Raw genomic sequence first — 18,557 nt, forward strand, 5'->3', positions numbered from 1 at the left:
CAGACCTCTTTGGTGGAGGTACTGGTACGATGACGTGCGACGTAGTTTTTTCTAGTTTAGTTAAGTTTGGGGATACATTAGTCTTGTTCTCTTTCTTATCTTTATGGTTGGACGAGGATGTGGTGTTGGCATAGGATTTTTTGTGGCCTTTGGATGGAGAAATTGGTATAGGATTAGGTGGAGCTGGGTTCTTGGCACTGGCGGTTGGCGTGTCACAAGGAGTTTGCGTCGAGATCGTACGCATAACCGGCTTATATTTCAGAGCCGACGCGTAGGATTCATTAGGTTTAGGAGTCTCATGAGACTCCTTAACCTTCCTCCTAGCCTCGCTATATAAAATGTTGTTCTGAGTCTTAGCTGTGCACACTTCTTTCTCAAACTGTAACCGGGGACAGGCCCGATCCGAGCTTGGGTGGTTGCCATTACAGTTAAACGACACACATACTCATACAATCTTCCGCAGTATGACCTTCCTCAGCACACTTCCCGCATCTTGCAGAAAGAGTGCAAGACTTTGAAGGGTGACCAAATTTCAGGCATCTATAGCAACGTAGGGGATTTGGAATATACGGACGAACTTGACAACGCATGTAACCAATAGAGATATTTTCAGGTAAACGAGATTTTCTGAAAGTTAGGGTTATCAGGGGAGTTCTACGTCGTTCGCCATTGATAAATTTAGTGATGAATCTGGCAGCGATAACGTCCTCGTTTGCCAGTTCCTTCACAATGTCGTCCTCTGACATATCCATGACATCAGTGCAGCAGATAATTCCCCTGCATGAATTCATGGAAGCGGGTATAGAGACCACAACACCATAAGTATGGAATTTGGTCAACTTAAGTAGTTCCGCCACCTGATTCGTTGATTTCACTTTTACCAATAAATCACCACTAGCCAGTTTCCTTGCCATTTCAACAGGCCCAGACCATCCATCAATGACCTTCCTGATTAGGAAGGGATTGAGGGAAGCGAGGGTCGCTGCTCCGGTCGCATGGGCCAAAACATAATCAGCATTTTTACTTTTGATCGAAGGTCCGTCCCCACTACCCCCTAGGGGGCAGTGGAAGACTTACCTTGGTCCATCCTAGGGGCCTAACCCCAAAGTCTGGGGTGGCAAACTACCCCAGGCAGTGGAAAAAAAAAACTAGCTACCCCCCCCAAAAAAAAAAGATCAGGCAATTGTTCTATGCAGAAATATTTTGGGGGCTGAGCCGGTTGCACAAGGCTTGGCGAAGTTTTGCGGACACCCGTCAATAAAATATCAATTTTGTACAAAACAACCTTATAAAGATATTGATGAACAATAGCTTTAGAAAAATTACCTTCAAAACAAAGTTAGGGTAGCAACAACGCAGGGGGAATAGCTACAGCCTATCTCTGAAAGACGACAGCAGCTCTGTACACGTCGGTAGCTAGTGCGCGACTGAGCGCGACTGCGGATGTGTACTGCGCGACTGGAACCTTCATCGCACGACCGTCATGCACCACCACAACCCAGCAAATGAAGGCAGAACTAGCCAACAACGTAGTCACTAGTCACGGATCACCTTCGGTTCCGAACTCCGAATGAACCTGCTCGTCAGCCATCTCGAAATAGAAGTGGGGCTTCACTCTCACAAAGCGATGTCTCAATCCGATAAATGTACTTGCATACCCTTTATGTAACGTTCGTTTTGGACTACATACTTCCTAATGAGCCATGTGTTTATGCCAATCGAGTAAGTTATTAACAATTATACGACAGAAAATTATTCTTTTTAATGGATAGAAAGGTGAATATTGAATAATACTAAACCTGAGTCAGCCCAAGTCACAGCCACCGTAACAATGCGGACTCAGAAGTCGTCCACCTTTCAAATTACGTGGTACCATTTTGACATAAGTCAACTTTTAAATACTGTTTTACTAGTATATCTCTTTATCGAAAACCAAGACGTAAACCAAGACGTAAGACAAAAGGCAATCATTATGACATATTGCATCCTTGATAGAGCAATTACAACTACTGCCACTCTATCATCAAACACATTCAACAAACCTTCAAAATACTCACTACATCTCCTTCTCACATCACCACTACTTGTTATCACCTCCCCATTTGCGCCCTTCACTGAAGTTCCAATTTGCTCCCTTGTCTTACGCACTTTATTTACCTCCTTCCAGAACATCTTTTTATTCTCCCTAAAATTTAATGATACTCTCTCACCCCAACTCTCATTTGCCCTCTTTTTCACCTCTTGCACCTTTCTCTTGACCTCCTGTCTCTTTCTTTTATACATCTCCCACTCAATTGCATTTTTTCCCTGCAAAAATCGTCCAAATGCCTCTCTCTTCTCTTTCACTAATAATCTTACTTCTTCATCCCACCACTCACTACCCTTTCTAATCAACCCACCTTCCACGCTTCTCATGCCACAAGCATCTTTTGCGCAATCCATCACTGATTCCCTAAATACACCCCATTCCTCCCCCACTCCCCTTACTTCCATTGTTCTCACCTTTTTCCATTCTGTACTCAGTCTTTCCTGGTACTTCCTCACACAAGTCCCCTTCCCAGGCTCATTTACTCTCACCACCCTCTTCACCCCAACATTCACTCTTCTTTTCTGAAAACCCATATAAATCTTCACCTTAGCCTCCACAAGATAATGATCAGACATCCCTCCAGTTGCACCTCTGAGCACATTAACATCCAAAAGTCTCTCTTTCGCGCGCCTGTCAATTAACACGTAATCCAATAACGCTCTCTGGCCATCTCTCCTACTTACATACGTATACTTATGTATATCTCGCTTTTTAAATATATATATATATATATATATATATATATATATATATATATATATATATATATATATATATATATATATTTATTATTATTATTTTTTTTATTATACTTTGTCGCTGTCTCCCGCGTTTGCGAGGTAGCGCAAGGAAACAGACGAAAGAAATGGCCCAACCCCCCCCCCATACACATGTATATACATACGTCCACACACGCAAATATACATACCTACACAGCTTTCCATGGTTTACCCCAGACGCTTCACATGCCTTGATTCAATCCACTGACAGCACGTCAACCCCGGTATACCACATCGCTCCAATCCACTCTATTCCTTGCCCTCCTTTCACCCTCTTGCATGTTCAGGCCCCGATCACACAAAATCTTTTTCACTCCATCTTTCCACCTCCAATTTGGTCTCCCTCTTCTCCTCGTTCCCTCCACCTCCGACACATATATCCTCTTGGTCAATCTTTCCTCACTCATTCTCTCCATGTGCCCAAACCACTTCAAAACCCTCTTCTGCTCTCTCAACTACGCTCTTTTTATTTCCACACATCTCTCTTACCCTTACGTTACTCACTCGATCAAACCACCTCACACCACACATTGTCCTCAAACATCTCATTTCCAGCACATCCATCCTCCTGCGCACAACTCTATCCACAGCCCACGCCTCGCAACCATACAACATTGTTGGATCCACTATTCCTTCAAACATAGCCATTTTTGCTTTCCGAGATAATGTTCTCGACTTTCACACATTCTTCAAGGCCCCCAGAATTTTCGCCCCCTCCCCCACCCTATGATCCACTTCCGCTTCCATGGTTCCATCCGCTGCCAGATCCACTCCCAGATATCTAAAACACTTCACTTCCTCCAGTTTTTCTCCATTCAAACTCACCTCCCAATTGACTTGACCCTCAACCCTACTGTACCTAATAACCTTGCTCTTATTCACATTTACTCTTAACTTTCTTCTTCCACACACTTTACCAAACTCAGTCACCAGCTTCTGCAGTTTCTCACATGAATCAGCCACCATCGCTGTATCATCAGCGAACAACAACTGACTCACTTCCCAAGCTCTCTCATCCCCAACAGACTTCATACTTGCCCCTCTTTCCAAAACTCTTGCATTTACCTCCCTAACAACCCCATCCATAAACAAATTAAACAACCATGGAGACATCACACACCCCTGCCGCAAACCTACATTCACTGGTATTCCTGGTAAATTATATGGGAGGGTATTGATTGAGAGGGTGAAGGCATGTACAGAGCATCAGATCGGGGAAGAGCAGTGTGGTTTCAGAAGTGGTAGAGGATGTGTGGATCAGGTGTTTGCTTTGAAGAATGTATGTGAGAAATACTTAGAAAAGCAAATGGATTTGTATGTAGCATTTATGGATCTGGAGAAGGCATATGATAGAGTTGATAGAGATGCTCTGTGGAAGGTATTAAGAATATATGGTGTGGGAGGAAAGTTGTTAGAAACAGTGAAAAGTTTTTATCGAGGATGTAAGGCATGTGTACGTGTAGGAAGAGAGGAAAGTGATTGGTTCTCAGTGAATATATATATATATATATATATATATATATATATATATATATATATATATATATATATATATATATATATTCTATAAATTATACTTTGTCGCTGTCTCCCGCGTTAGCGAGGTTTCGCAAGGAAACAGATGAAAGAATGGCCCAACCCACCCACATACATATGCACATACATTCACGTCCACACACGCACATATACATACATATATATTTCAACGTATACATATATATACATACACAGACATATACATATATACACATGTACATAATTCATGCTTGCTGCCTTCATTCATTCTCGTCGTCACCCCGCCACATATGAAATGACACCCCCCCCCCCCCCCCAGCACGCGCGCGAGGTAGCGCTAGGAAAAGACAACAAAGGCCATATTTGTTCACACTCAGTCTCTACCTGTCATGTATAATGCACCGAAACCACAGCTCCCTTTCCACATCCAGCCCCCAAAAAACTCTCCATGGTTTACCCTAGACGCTTCACATGGCCTGGTTCCATCCCTTGACAGCACGTCGAACCCGGTATATCATACCGTTCCAATTCACTCTATTCCTTGCACGCCTTTCTCCCTCCTGCATGTTCAGGCCCCAATCGCTCAAAATCTTTTTCACTCCATCCTTCCACCTCCAATTTGGTCTCCCACTTCTCGTTCCCTCCACCTTTGACACATATATCCTCTTTGTCAATCTTTCCTCACTCATTTTCTCCATGTGACCAAACTATTTCAATACACCCTCTTCTGCTCTCTCAACCACACTCTTTTCATTACCACACATCTCTCTTACCCTTTCATTACATACTCGATCAAACCACCTCGCACCAAATATTGTCCTCAAACATTTCATTTCCAACACATTCACCCTCCTCCGTACAACCCTATCTATAGCCCATGCCTCTCATCCATATAACATTGTTGGAATTACTATTCCTTCAAACATACCCATTTTTGCTTTCTGAGATAATGTTCTCGCCTTCCACACATTCTTCAACGCTCCCAGAACTTTTGCCCCCCTCCCCCACTTCCGCGTGCCAAATCCACACCCAGATATCTAAAACACTTCACTTCCTCCAGTTTTTCTCCATTCAAACTTACCTACCAATTGACTTGTCCCTCAACCCTACTGTACCTAATAACCTTGCTCTTATTCACATTTACTCTCAGCTTTCTTCTTTCACACACTTTACCAAACTCAGTCACCAGCTTCTGCAATTTCTCACATGAATTAGCCACTAGCGCTGTAACATTAGCGAACCAAAACTGTCTCACTTCCCAAGCCCTCTCATCCACAACAGACTGCATACTTGCTCCTCTTTCCAAAACTCTTGCATTCACCTCCCTAACAACCCCAACCATAAACAAATTAAACAACCATGGAGACATCACGCACCCCTGCCGCAAACCGACATTCACTGAGAACCAATCACTTTCCTCTCTTCCTACTCGTACACATGCCTTACATCCTCGATAAAAACTTTTCACTGCTTCTGGCAACTTGCCTCCCACACCATATGCTCTTAATACCTTCCACAGAGCATCTCTATCAACTCTATCATGTGCCTTCTCCAGATCCATAAATGCTACATACAAATCCATTTGTTTTTCTAAGTATTTACACACACATTCTTCAAAGCAAACACCTGATCCACACATCCTATACCACTTTTGAAACCACACTGCTCTTCCCCAGTCTGATGCTCTGTACATGCCTTCACCATCTCAATCACTACCTTTGAGCTTCGTTTCACTAAGAGCCAAAACATCCTGGTTCCTTTCCTCACATACAGTATACTATCACTCCTTTTTTCTCATCTTGGTTACATCCACACACATTTAGACACCCCAATCTGAGCCTTCGAGGAGGATGAGCACTCCCCGCGTGACTCTTTCTGTTTCTCCTTTTAGGAAGTTAAAATACAAGGAGGGGAGGGTTTCTAGCCCCCGCTCCCGTCCCCTTTAGTCGCCTTTTACGACACACGGGGAATGCGTGGGAAGAATTCTTTCTCCCTTATCCCTAGGAGTAATTGATATATATATATATATATATATATATATATATATATATATATATATATATATATATATATATATATAGATAGATAGATAGATAGATAGATAGATAGATAGATAGATAGATAGATAGATAGATATAGATTCCCTGGGGATAGGGATTTATTCCCTGGGATGGGGAGAAAGAATACTTCCCACGTATTCCCTGCGTGTCGTAGAAGGCGACTAAAAGGGAAGGGAGCGGGGGGCTGGAAATCCTCCCCTCTCTCTCTTTTTTTTTTTTTCCCAAAGGAAGGAACAGAGAAGGGGGCTGGATGAGGATGTTTCCTCAGAGGCCCAGTCCTCTGTTCTTAACGCTACCTCGCTGACGCGGGAAATGGCGAATAGTATGAAAGAAAGAAAAGAAAGATATAGATATATATATGTTAGTTGATGTTAGGATGAATAAATGTATAGAGTATTGTTAGGTTTAATCAATCTCAGAATTGATTTGGGTCAGGATAAACTGATCGAGGGATTGAATGATGCAATGATTAAATGATGTCAGGATTAAGTGTAATAGGGATTCATAAGAGTTTAGGAACTTACTAACGTCAGGGAAAATTGATGTTACAATCAATTAACATAATTAGTAATTGAAGTCAGGGTTTAACTGATGCCAGGATTAATCCTTATTAGGTTTAACTGATACTTGAAACAATTGACAATCAGTTGATCAGAGAATTGAAGGCAACAGGACCTTAGTCTTAGGTCGCGTAGTTCATCCATTGGTCATTACCTCCAGTCTGAACCCTTACCTCCTTCCCACGACCTTGCATCTTGCTCATGCCATTATTTACCTCCCAGCCCCTACCTCCTTCCCACGGTCTTGCATCCAGCTCAGGCCCTTATTTACCACACAGCCCTTACAACCTTCCCACGACCTAGCGTCTTGAGTCTTAGAGAAAGGGTCAAGTTTGCAGTCTCTTAGGGATAAAAGGCATAGGAGGCAAGTCAGATACTATTTGCTGATGGGACGACACTGGTGGCAGGGCAGATTCGTGAGAAACTGCAGAAGCAGGTTTCTGAGAATGGAAAATTGTGTGAAACAAGTCGAGAGGAAATGTGAATAAAAGTAACAATATTAGATTTGATACTTGAGAAAGGTTAGTTATAGTGTGAGTTTGAATGAAGAGAACTTGAATGAAGTGAGTGTTTGAGACATCTAGGAGTGTACACAGCAACAAACAAACGAGTTGAGGTGACCCATAGGGTGGGTGAGGGGATAATGTCTTGGGATGCAGTGAGGAATGTGTGGAAATATATCTCACCGTCAATGAGTACAAAGATGGGGATATTTGTTGATATGGCAGTCCTGACTGTATTGTATTGATGCAACGTTTGGACTCGATGATAGAAAAAAAAAAAACAGAAGAGACTGAATGCATTCAAAATTAAATGCTTTAGGTAAATATTTGCCGTGAGAAGGGTTAACCAAACACAAAATGATGGGCAAGAGAGTTGTGACACTAAGAGAAGTACATGTGAAAGGGGAGATGAGGGTGTGCTGAAATGATCTGGACATACGATGACGACCAAGGAAATTTTGACTCGGAGGGTACGTGTGTTGGAAGGTGAGGGAACAAGAAAAGGGGGAACCACAGAAGATGTGAAAGGATGGATCGAAAGATACGCAGTGTTCTTGGCCTGAACATGCAAGGGATAGATCAAATTGTATGGACTGTATGGATCCCATTGTGTAGCGGTTAGCGTTCCTGACCATGACACATTCACGGGCCACCCAGGACAGATCGCATAGGTTCGAGTCTTGTTTGCGGCAGTTAATCCATAGTCAACCCAGATATATATATATATATATATATATATATATATATATATATATATATATATATATATATATATATATATATATATATATATATATATATATATATATATATATATATATATATATATATATATATATATATCTGATCATTATCTTGTGGAGGCTAAGGTGAAGATTTGTATGGGTTTTCAGAAAAGAAGAGTGAATGTTGGGGTGAAGAGGGTGGTGAGAGTAAGTGAGCTTGGGAAGGAGACTTGTGTGAGGAAGTACCAGGAGAGACTGAGTACAGAATGGAAAAAGGTGAGAACAATGGAAGTAAGGGGAGTGGGGGAGGAATGGGATGTATTTAGGGAATCAGTGATGGATTGCGCAAAAGATGCTTGTGCCATGAGAAGAGTGGGAGATGGGTTGATTAGAAAGGGTAGTGAGTGGTGGGATGAAGAAGTAAGAGTATTAGTGAAAGAGAAGAGAGAGGCATTTGGACGATTTTTGCAGGGAAAAAATGCAAGTGGGAGATGTATAAAAGAAAGAGACAGGAGGTCAAGAGAAAGGTGCAAGAGGTGAAAAAAAGGGCAAATGAGAGTTGGGGTGAGAGAGTATCATTAAATTTTAGGGAGAATAAAAAGATGTTCTGGAAGGAGGTAAATAAAGTGCGTAAGACTAGGGAGCAAATGGGAAATTCAGTGAAGGCGCAAATGGGGAGGTGATAACAAGTAGTGGTGATGTGAGAAGGAGATGGAGTGAGTATTTTGAAGGTTTGTTGAGTGTGTTTGATGATAGAGTGGCAGATATAGGGTGTTTTGTTCGAGGTGGTGTGCAAAGTGAGAGGGTTAGGGAAAATGATTTGGTAAACAGAGAAGAGGTAGTAAAAGCTTTGCGGAAGATGAAAGCCGGCAAGGCAGCAGGTTTCGATGGTATTGCAGTGGAATTTATTAAAAAAGGGGGTGACTGTATTGTTGACAGGTTGGTAAGGTTATTTAATGTATGTATGACTCATGGTGAGGTGCCTGAGGATTGGCGGAATGCGTGCATAGTGCCATTGTACAAAGGCAAAGGGGATAAGAGTGAGTGCTCAAATTACAGAGGTATAAGTTTGTTGAGTATTCCTGGTAAATTATATGGGAGGGTATTGATTGAGAGGGTGAAGGCAGATACAGAGCATCAGATTGGGGAAGAGCAGTGTGGTTTCAGAAGTGGTAGAGGATGTGTGGATCAGGTGTTTGCTTTGAAGAATGTATGTGAGAAATACTTAGAAAAGCAAATGGATTTGTATGTAGCATTTATGGATCTGGAGAAGGCATATGATAGAGTTGATAGAGATGCTCTGTGGAAGGTATTAAGAATATATGGTGTGGGAGGCAAGTTGTTAGAAGCAGTGAAAAGTTTTTATCGAGGATGTAAGGCATGTGTACGTGTAGGAAGAGAGGAAAGTGATTGGTTCTCAGTGAATGTAGGTTTGCGGCAGGGGTGTGTGATGTCTCCATGGTTGTTTAATTTGTTTATGGATGGGGTTGTTAGGGAGGTGAATGCAAGAGTTTTGGAAAGAGGGGCAAGTATGAAGTCTGTTGGGGTTGAGAGAGCTTGGGAAGTGAGTCAGTTGTTGTTCGCTGATGATACAGCGCTGGTGGCTGATTCATGTGAGAAACTGCAGAAGCTGGTGACTGAGTTTGGTACAGTGTGTGAAAGAAGAAAGTTAAGAGTAAATGTGAATAAGAGCAAGGTTATTAGGTACAGTAGGGTTGAGGGTCAAGTCAATTGGGAGGTTAGTTTGAATGGAGAAAAACTGGAGGAAGTGAAGTGTTTTAGATATCTGGGAGTGGATATGGCAGCGGATGGAACCATGGAAGCGGAAGTGGATCATAGGATGGGGGAGGGGGCGAAAATTCTGGGAGCCTTGAAGAATGTGTGGAAGTCGAGAACATTATCTCGGAAAGCAAAAATGGGTATGTTTGAAGGAATAGTGGTTCCAACAATGTTGTATGGTTGCGAGGCGTGGGCTATGGATAGAGTGGTGCGCAGGAGGATGGATGTGCCGGAAATGAGATGTTTGAGGACAATGTGTGGTGTGAGGTGGTTTGATCGAGTAAGTAACGTAAGGGTAAGAGAGATGTGTGGAAATAAAAAGAGCGTGGTTGAGAGAGCAGAAGAGGGTGTTTTGAAATGGTTTAGGCACATGGAGAGAATGAGTGAGGAAAGATTGACCAAGAGGATATATGTGTCGGAGGTGGAGGGAACGAGGAGAAGAGGGAGACCAAATTGGAGGTGGAAAGATGGAGTGAAAAAGATTTTGTGTGATCGGGGCCTGAACATGCAGGAGGGTGAAAGGAGGGCAAGGAATAGAGTGAATTGGAGCGATGTGGTATACCGGGGTTGACGTGCTGTCAGTGGATTGAATCAGGGCATGTGAAGCGTCTTGGGTAAACCATGGAAAGCAGTGTAGGTATGTATATTTGCGTGTGTGGACGTATGTATATACATGTGTATGGGGGTGGGTTGGGCCATTTCTTTCGTCTGTTTCCTTGCGCTACCTCGCAGGCGCGGGAGACAGTGGCAAAAAGAAAAAAAAAAAAAAAAAAAAGAATATATATAAAATATATATAAAATACATATAAAAATATATGGTGTGGGAGGAAAGTTGTTAGAAGCAGTGAAAAGTTTTTATCGAGGATGTAAGGCATGTGTACGTGTAGGAAGAGAGGAAAGTGATTGGTTCTCAGTGAATGTAGGTTTGCGGCAGGGGTGTGTGATGTCTCCATGGTTGTTTAATTTGTTTATGGATGGGGTTGTTAGGGAGGTAAATGCAAGAGTTTTGGAAAGAGGGGCAAGTATGAAGTCTGTTGGGGATGAGAGAGCTTGGGAAGTGAGTCAGTTGTTGTTCGCTGATGATACAGCGCTGGTGGCTGATTCATGTGAGAAACTGCAGAAGCTGGTGACTGAGTTTGGAAAAGTGTGTGGAAGAAGAAATTTAAGAGTAAATGTGAATAAGAGCAAGGTTATTAGGTACAGTAGGGTTGAAGGTCAAGTCAATTGGGAGGTGAGTTTGAATGGAGAAAAACTGGAGGAAGTGAAGTGTTTTAGATATCTGGGAGTGGATCTGGCAGCGGATGGAACCATGGAAGCGGACGTGGATCATAGGGTGGGGGAGGGGGCGAAAATCCTGGGGGCCTTGAAGAATGTTTGGAAGTCGAGAACATTATCTCGGAAAGCAAAAATGGGTATGTTTGAAGGAATGGTGGTTCCAACAATGTTGTATGGTTGCGAGGCGTGGGCTATGGATAGAGTTGTGCGCAGGAGGATGGATGTGCTGGAAATGAGATGTTTGAGGACAGTGTGTGGTGTGAGGTGGTTTGATCGAGTGAGTAACGTAAGGGTAAGAGAGATGTGTGGAAATAAAAAGAGCGTGGTTGAGAGAGCAGAAGAGGGTGTTTTGAAGTGGTTTGGGCACATGGAGAGGATGAGTGAGGAAAGATTGACCAAGAGGATATATGTGTCGGAGGTGGAGGGAACAAGGAGAAGAGGGAGACCAAATTGGAGGTGGAAAGATGGAGTGAAAAAGATTTTGTGTGATCGGGGCCTGAACATGCAGGAGGGTGAAAGGAGGGCAAGGAATAGAGTGAATTGGAGCGATGTGGTATACCGGGGTTGACGTGCTGTCAGTGGATTGAAGCAGGGCATGTGAAGCATCTGGGGTAAACCATGGAAAGCTGTGTAGGTATGTATATTTGCGTGTGTGGACGTATGTATATACGTATGGAGGGGGGGGGTTGGGCCATTTCTTTCGTCTGTTTCCTATAGATGGGACGGGAGCGGGGGGGCCAGAATTCCTCCCCTCCTTGTATTTTGAACTTTCCAAAAAATGGGAAACAGAAGGAGTCACGCGTGGAGTGCTCATCCTCCTCGTAGACTCAGGTTGGGGTGTCTAAATGTGTGTGGATGTAACCAAGATGTGAAAAAAGGAGAGATAGGTAGTATGTAAGAGGAAAGGAACCTGGATGTTTTGGCTCTGAGTGAAACGAAGCTCAAGGGTAAAGGTTTGGGAATGTCTTGGGAGTAAAGTCAGGGGTTAGTGAGAGGACAAGAGCAACCAGTACTCCTGAAACAGGAGTTGTGGGAGTATGTGATACAATGTAAGAAAGTAAATTCTCGATTAATATGGGTAAAACTGAAAGTTGATGGAGAGAGATGGGTGATTATTGGTGCATATGCACCTGGGCATGAGAAGAAAGATCATGAGAGGCAAGCGTTTTCGGAGCAGCTGTGAATGAGTGTGTTAGTGGTTTTGATGCACGAGATCGGGTTATAGTGATGGATGATTTGAATGCAAAGGTGAGTAATGTGGCAGTTGAGGGAATAATTGGTATACATGTGGTGTTCAGTGTTGTAAATGGAAATGGTGAAGAGCTTGTGGATTTATGTGCTGAAAAAGGACTGGTGATTGGGAATACCTGGTTTAAAAAGCGAAATATACATAAGTATACGTATGTAAGTAGGAGAGATGGCCAGAGAGCGTTATTGGATTACGTGTTAATGGACAGGCGCGCGAAAGAGAGACTTTTGGATGTAAATGTGCTGAGAGGTGCAACTGGAGGGATGTCTGATCATTATCTTGTGGAGGCTAAGGTGAAGATTTGTATGGGTTTTCAGAAAAGAAGAGAGAATGTTGGGGTGAAGAGGGTGGTGAGAGTAAGTGAGCTTGGTAAGGAGACTTGTGTGAGAAAGTACCAGGAGAGACTGAGTACAGAATGGAAAAAGGTGACAACAATGGAAGTAAGGGGAGTGGGGGAGGAATGGGATGTATTTAGGGAATCAGTGATGGATTGCGCAAAAGATGCTTGTGGCATGAGAAGCGTGGGAGGTGGGTTGATTAGAAAGGGTAGTGAGTGGTGGGATGAAGAAGTAAGAGTATTAGTGAAAGAGAAGAGAGAGGCATTTGGACGATTTTTGCAGGGAAAAAATGCAATTGAGTGGGAGATGTATAAAAGAAAGAGACAGGAGGTCAAGAGAAAGGTGCAAGAGGTGAAAAAGAGGGCAAATGAGAGTTGGGGTGAGAGAGTATCATTAAATTTTAGGGAGAATAAAAAGATGTTCTGGAAGGAGGTAAATAAAGTGCGTAAAACAAGGGAGCAAATGGGAACTTCAGTGAAGGGCGCTAATGGGAAGGTGATAACAAGTAGTGGTGATGTGAGAAGGAGATGGAGTGAGTATTTTGAAGGTTTGTTGAATGTGTTTGATGATAGAGTGGCAGATATAAGGTGTCTTGGTCGAGGTGGTGTGCAAAGTGAGAGGGTTGGGGAAAATGATTTGGTAAACAGAGAAGAGGTAGTAAAAGCTTTGCGGATGATGAAAGCCGGCAAGGCAGCAGGTTTAGATGGTATTGCAGTGGAATTTATTAAAAAAGGGGGTGACTGTATTGTTGACTGGTTGGTAAGGTTATTTAATGTATGTATGACTCATGGTGAGGTGCCTGAGGATTGGCGGAATGCGTGCATAGTGCCATTGTACAAAGGCAAAGGGGATAAGAGTGATTGTTCAAATTAGAGAGGTATAAGTTTGTTGAGTATTCCTGGCAAATTATATGGGAGGGTATTGATTGAGAGGGTGAAGGCATGTACAGAGCATCAGATTGGGGAAGAGCAGTGTGGTTTCAGAAGTGGTAGAGGATGTGTGGATCAGGTGTTTGCTTTGAAGAATGCATGTGAGAAATACTTAGAAAAGCAAATGGATTTGTATGTAGCATTTATGGATCTGGAGAGGCATATGATAGAGTTGATAGAGATGCTCTGTGGAAGGTATTAAGAATATATGGTGTGGGTGGCAAGTTGTTAGAAGCAGTGAAAAGTTTTTATCGAGGATGTAAGGCATGTGTACGTGTAGGAAGAGAGGAAAGTGATTGGTTCTCAGTGAATGTAGGTTTGCGGCAGGGGTGTGTGATGTCTCCATGGTTGTTTAATTTGTTTATGGATGGGGTTGTTAGGGAGGTGAATGCAAGAGTTTTGGAAAGAGGGGCAAGAATGAAGTCTGTTGTGGATGAGAGAGCTTGGGAAGTGAGTCAGTTGTTGTTCGCTGATGATACAGCGCTGGTGGCTGATTCATGTGAGAAACTGCAAAAGCTGGTGACTGAGTTTGGTAAAGTGTGTGAAAGAAGAAAGTTAAGAGTAAATGTGAATAAGAGCAAGGTTATTAGGTACAGTAGGGTTGAGGGTCAAGTCAATTGGGAGGTAAGTTTGAATGGAGAAAAACTGGAGGAAGTAAAGCGTTTTAGATATCTGTGAGTGGATCTGGCAGCGGATGTTCCATGGAAGCGGAAGTGAATCATAGGGTGGGGGAGGGGGCGAAAATCTTGGGAGTCTTGAAGAATGTGTGGAAGTCGAGAACATTATCTCGGAAAGCAAAAATGGGTATGTTTGAAGGAATAGTGGTTACAACAATGTTGTATGGTTGCGAGGCGTGGGCTATGGATAGAGTTGTGCGCAGGAGGGTGGATGTGCTGGAAATGAGATGTTTGAGGACAATGTGTGGTGTGAGGTGGTTTGATCGAGTAAGTAATGTAAGGGTAAGAGAGATGTGTGGAAATAAAAAGAGCGTGGTTGACAGAGCAGAAGAGGGTGTTTTGAAATGGTTTGGGCACATGGAGAGAATGAGTGAGGAAAGATTGACCAAGAGGGTATATGTGTCGGAGGTGGAGGGAACGAGGAGAAGTGGGAGACCAAATTGGAGGTGGAAAGATGGAGTGAAAAAGGTTTTGGGTGATCGGGGCCTGAACATGCAGGAGGGTGAAAGGCGTGCAAGGAATAGAGTGAATTGGATCGATGTGGTATACCGGGGTTGACGTGCTGTCAGTGGATTGAATCAGGGCATGTGAAGCGTCTGGGGTAAACCATGGAAAGCTGTGTGGGCCTGGATGTGGAAAGGGAGCTGTGGTTTCGGGCATTATTGCATGACAGCTAGAGACTGAGTGTGAACGAATGAGGCCTTTGTTGTCTTTTCCTAGCGCTACCCCGCACACATGAGGGGGAAGGGGGATGGTATTCCATGTGTGGTGAGGTGGTGATGGGAATGAATAAAGGCAGACAGTGTGAACTGTGTGCATGGGTATATATGTATGTGTCTGTGTGTGTATATATATGTGTACATTGAGATGCATAGGTATGTATATTTGCGTGTGTGGACGTGTGTGTATATACATGTGTATGGGGGTAGGTTGGGCCATTTCTTTCGTCTGTTTCCTTGCGCTACCTCGGAAACGCGGGAGACAGCGACAAAGCAAAATAAATAAAATAAATTATATATATATATATATATATATATATATATATATATATATATATATATATATATATATATGCATATATATATATATATATATATATATATATATATATATATATCCCTGGGGATAGGGGATTAAGAATACTTCCCATGTATTCCCTGCGTGTCGTAGAAGGCGACTAAAAGGGGAGGGAGCGGGGGGCTGGAAATCCTCCCCTCTCGTTTTTTTTTAATTTTCCAAAAGAAGGAACAGAGGGGGCCAGGTGAGGATATTCCGAAAAAGGCCCAGTCCTCTGTTCTTAACGCTACCTCGCTAATGCGGGAAATGGCGAATAGTTTGAAAAAAAAAAAAATATATATATACGAACATAGTGCATAGAAACGCGCACCTTCATAGAACATACAAACCTCCAGCAGCCAGGATCAAACCCGGGACCCCTGTGCAAGAGGCGGGAATGCTAACCGCTGGCTATGGGCCTAGCTTATAGGAAACAACTATTCTAATACTAAGTACTCGAATACCCTTTGTCTCACGTTGGTGAGCAACGGTCTACACCGGTCATTTCCCAACAGGCGCACATAGCCAGCAGATACCATTTTACCGAACCTAACTGTACAACGCGAAGGTATATGAATAAGAACATAGTGCATAGAAACGCGCACCTTCATAGAACATACAAACCTCCAACAGCCAGGATCGAATCCGGGACCCCTGTGCAAGAGGCGGGAATGCTAACCGCTAGGCTATGGGCCTGGCTAATAGGAAATAACTATTCGAATACTAAGTACTGGAATACGCTTCGTCTCACGTTGGTGAGCAACGGGGTCTACCCCGGTCATTTCCCAACAGGCGCACATAGCCAGCAGATAGCATTTTACCGAACCTAATTGTACAACGCGAAGGTATATGAATACGAACATAGTGCACAGTGAGCTTGGAAGGAGACTTGTGTATGGAAGTACCAAGAGAGATTGAATGCAGAACGTAAAAAGGGGAGAGCAAAATATACCTGTGCCATGAGAAAGGTGGGAGGTGGGCATATTAGAAAGGGTAGTGAGTGGTGGGATGAAGAGGTAAAATAGTTAGTGAAAGAAAAGAGAGAGGTGTTTGGACGATTTTTGCAAGGAAATGGTGCAAATGACTGGGAGATGTATAAAAGAAAGGCAGGAGGTCAAGAGAAAGGTGCAAGAGGTGAAAAAAAGGGCAATTGAGAGTTTGGGGGAGAGTGTATCGTTAAATATTAGGGAGAATAAAAAGATGTTTTGGAAGGAGGTAAATAAAGTGCGTAAGTCAAGAGAACAAATGGGAACATCGATGAAGGGGGTTAATGGGAAGGTAATAACAAGTAGTAGAGAAATAAGATGGAGTGAGTATTTTGAAGGTTCGTGAATGTGTTTGATGATAGAGTGGCAGATATAGGGTGATTTGGTCGCGATGGTGTGCAAAATGGGAGGACTGGGGAGAATGGTTTGGTAGACAGAGAAGAGGTAGTGAAAGCTTTGCGGAAGATGAAAGCCGGCAAGGCGGCGGGTTGGGATGCTATTGTGTTGTGTTGACTGGTTGGTGAGGATATTCAATGTATGTATGGTTCATGGTGAAGTGCCTGAGGATTGGCAGAATGCATGCCTAGTGCCATTGTACTAAGGCAAAGGGGATAAAGGTGTGTTCAAATCACAGAGGTATACGTTTGTTCAGTATTTCTGGGAAATTATATGGGAGGGTATTCATTAAGAGGATGAAGGCATGTACAAAGCATCAAATTGGAGAAGAGCAGTGTGGTTTCAGAAGTGGTAGAGGATGTGTGGATCAGGTGTTTGCTTTGAAGAATGTATGCGAGAAATACTTAGAAAAACAAATAGATTTGCATGTAGCATTTATGAATCTGGAGAAGGCATATGATAGAGTTCATAAAAATGCTCTATGGAAGGTATTAAGAGTATATGGTGTGGGAGGTAAGTTGCTAGAAGCAGTGAAAAGTTTTTATCGAAGATGTAAGACATGTGTACGAATAGGAAGAGAGGAAAGTGATTGGTTCCCAGTGAATGTCGGTTTACGGCAGGGGTGCGTGATGTCTCCATGACTGTTTAATTTGTTTATGGTTGGGGTTGTTAGGGAAGTGAATGTAAGAGTTTTGGAGAGAGGGGCAATTATGCAGTCTGTTGTGTATGAGAGGGCTTGGGAAGTGAGTCAGTTGTTGTTCGCTGATGATACAGTGCTGGTGGCTGATTCGGGTGAGAAACTGCAGAAGCTGGTGACTGAGTTTGGTAAAGTGTGTGAAAGAAGAAAGGTGAGAGTAAATGTGAATAAGAGCAAGGTTATTAGGTTTAGCAGGGTTGAGGGACAAGTCAATTGGGAGGTAAGATTGAATGGAGAAAAACTGAAGGAAGTGAAGTACTTTAGATATCTGGGAGTGGATTCAGCAGCGGATGCAACTATGGAAGTGGAAGTGAGTCACAGGGTGGGGGAGGGGGCGAAGGTTCTGGGAGCATTGAGGAATGTGTGAAAAGCGAAACGTCATCTCGGAGAGGAAAAATGGGTATGTTTGAAGGAATAGTGGTTCCAACAATGTTATATGGTTACAAGGCGTGGGCTATAAATACAGTTGTGCGGAGGAAGGTGAATGTATTGGGAATGATATGTTTGAGGACAACATGTGGTGCGAAGTGGTTTGATCGAGTAAGCAATGAAAGGGTAGCAGAGATGTGTGGAAATAAAAAGAGTGTGGTTGAGATAGCAGAAGAGGGTGTATTGAAATGGTTTGGTCACATGGAGAGAATGAGTGAGGAAAGATTGACAAAGAGGATATATGCGTCAGAGGTGGAGGGAACGTAGAGAAGTGGTAGACCAAATATAAGGTGAAAGGATGCAGTGAAAAAGATTTTGAGCAATCGGGGCCTGAACATACAGGCGTGCAAGGAAGAGAGTGAATTGGAATGATGTGGTATAACGGGGTCGATGTGCTGTCAGTGGATTGAAAATGGGCATGTGAAGCGTCTAGGATAAACTATGTAAAGTTTTGTGAGGCCTGGATGTGGAAGGGGAGCTGTGTTTCGGTGTATTGCACATGACAGCTAGAGACT

This window comes from Panulirus ornatus, chromosome 71 (genome assembly GCF_036320965.1).
Source record: "Panulirus ornatus isolate Po-2019 chromosome 71, ASM3632096v1, whole genome shotgun sequence".
NCBI lineage: Eukaryota > Metazoa > Arthropoda > Malacostraca > Decapoda > Palinuridae > Panulirus > Panulirus ornatus.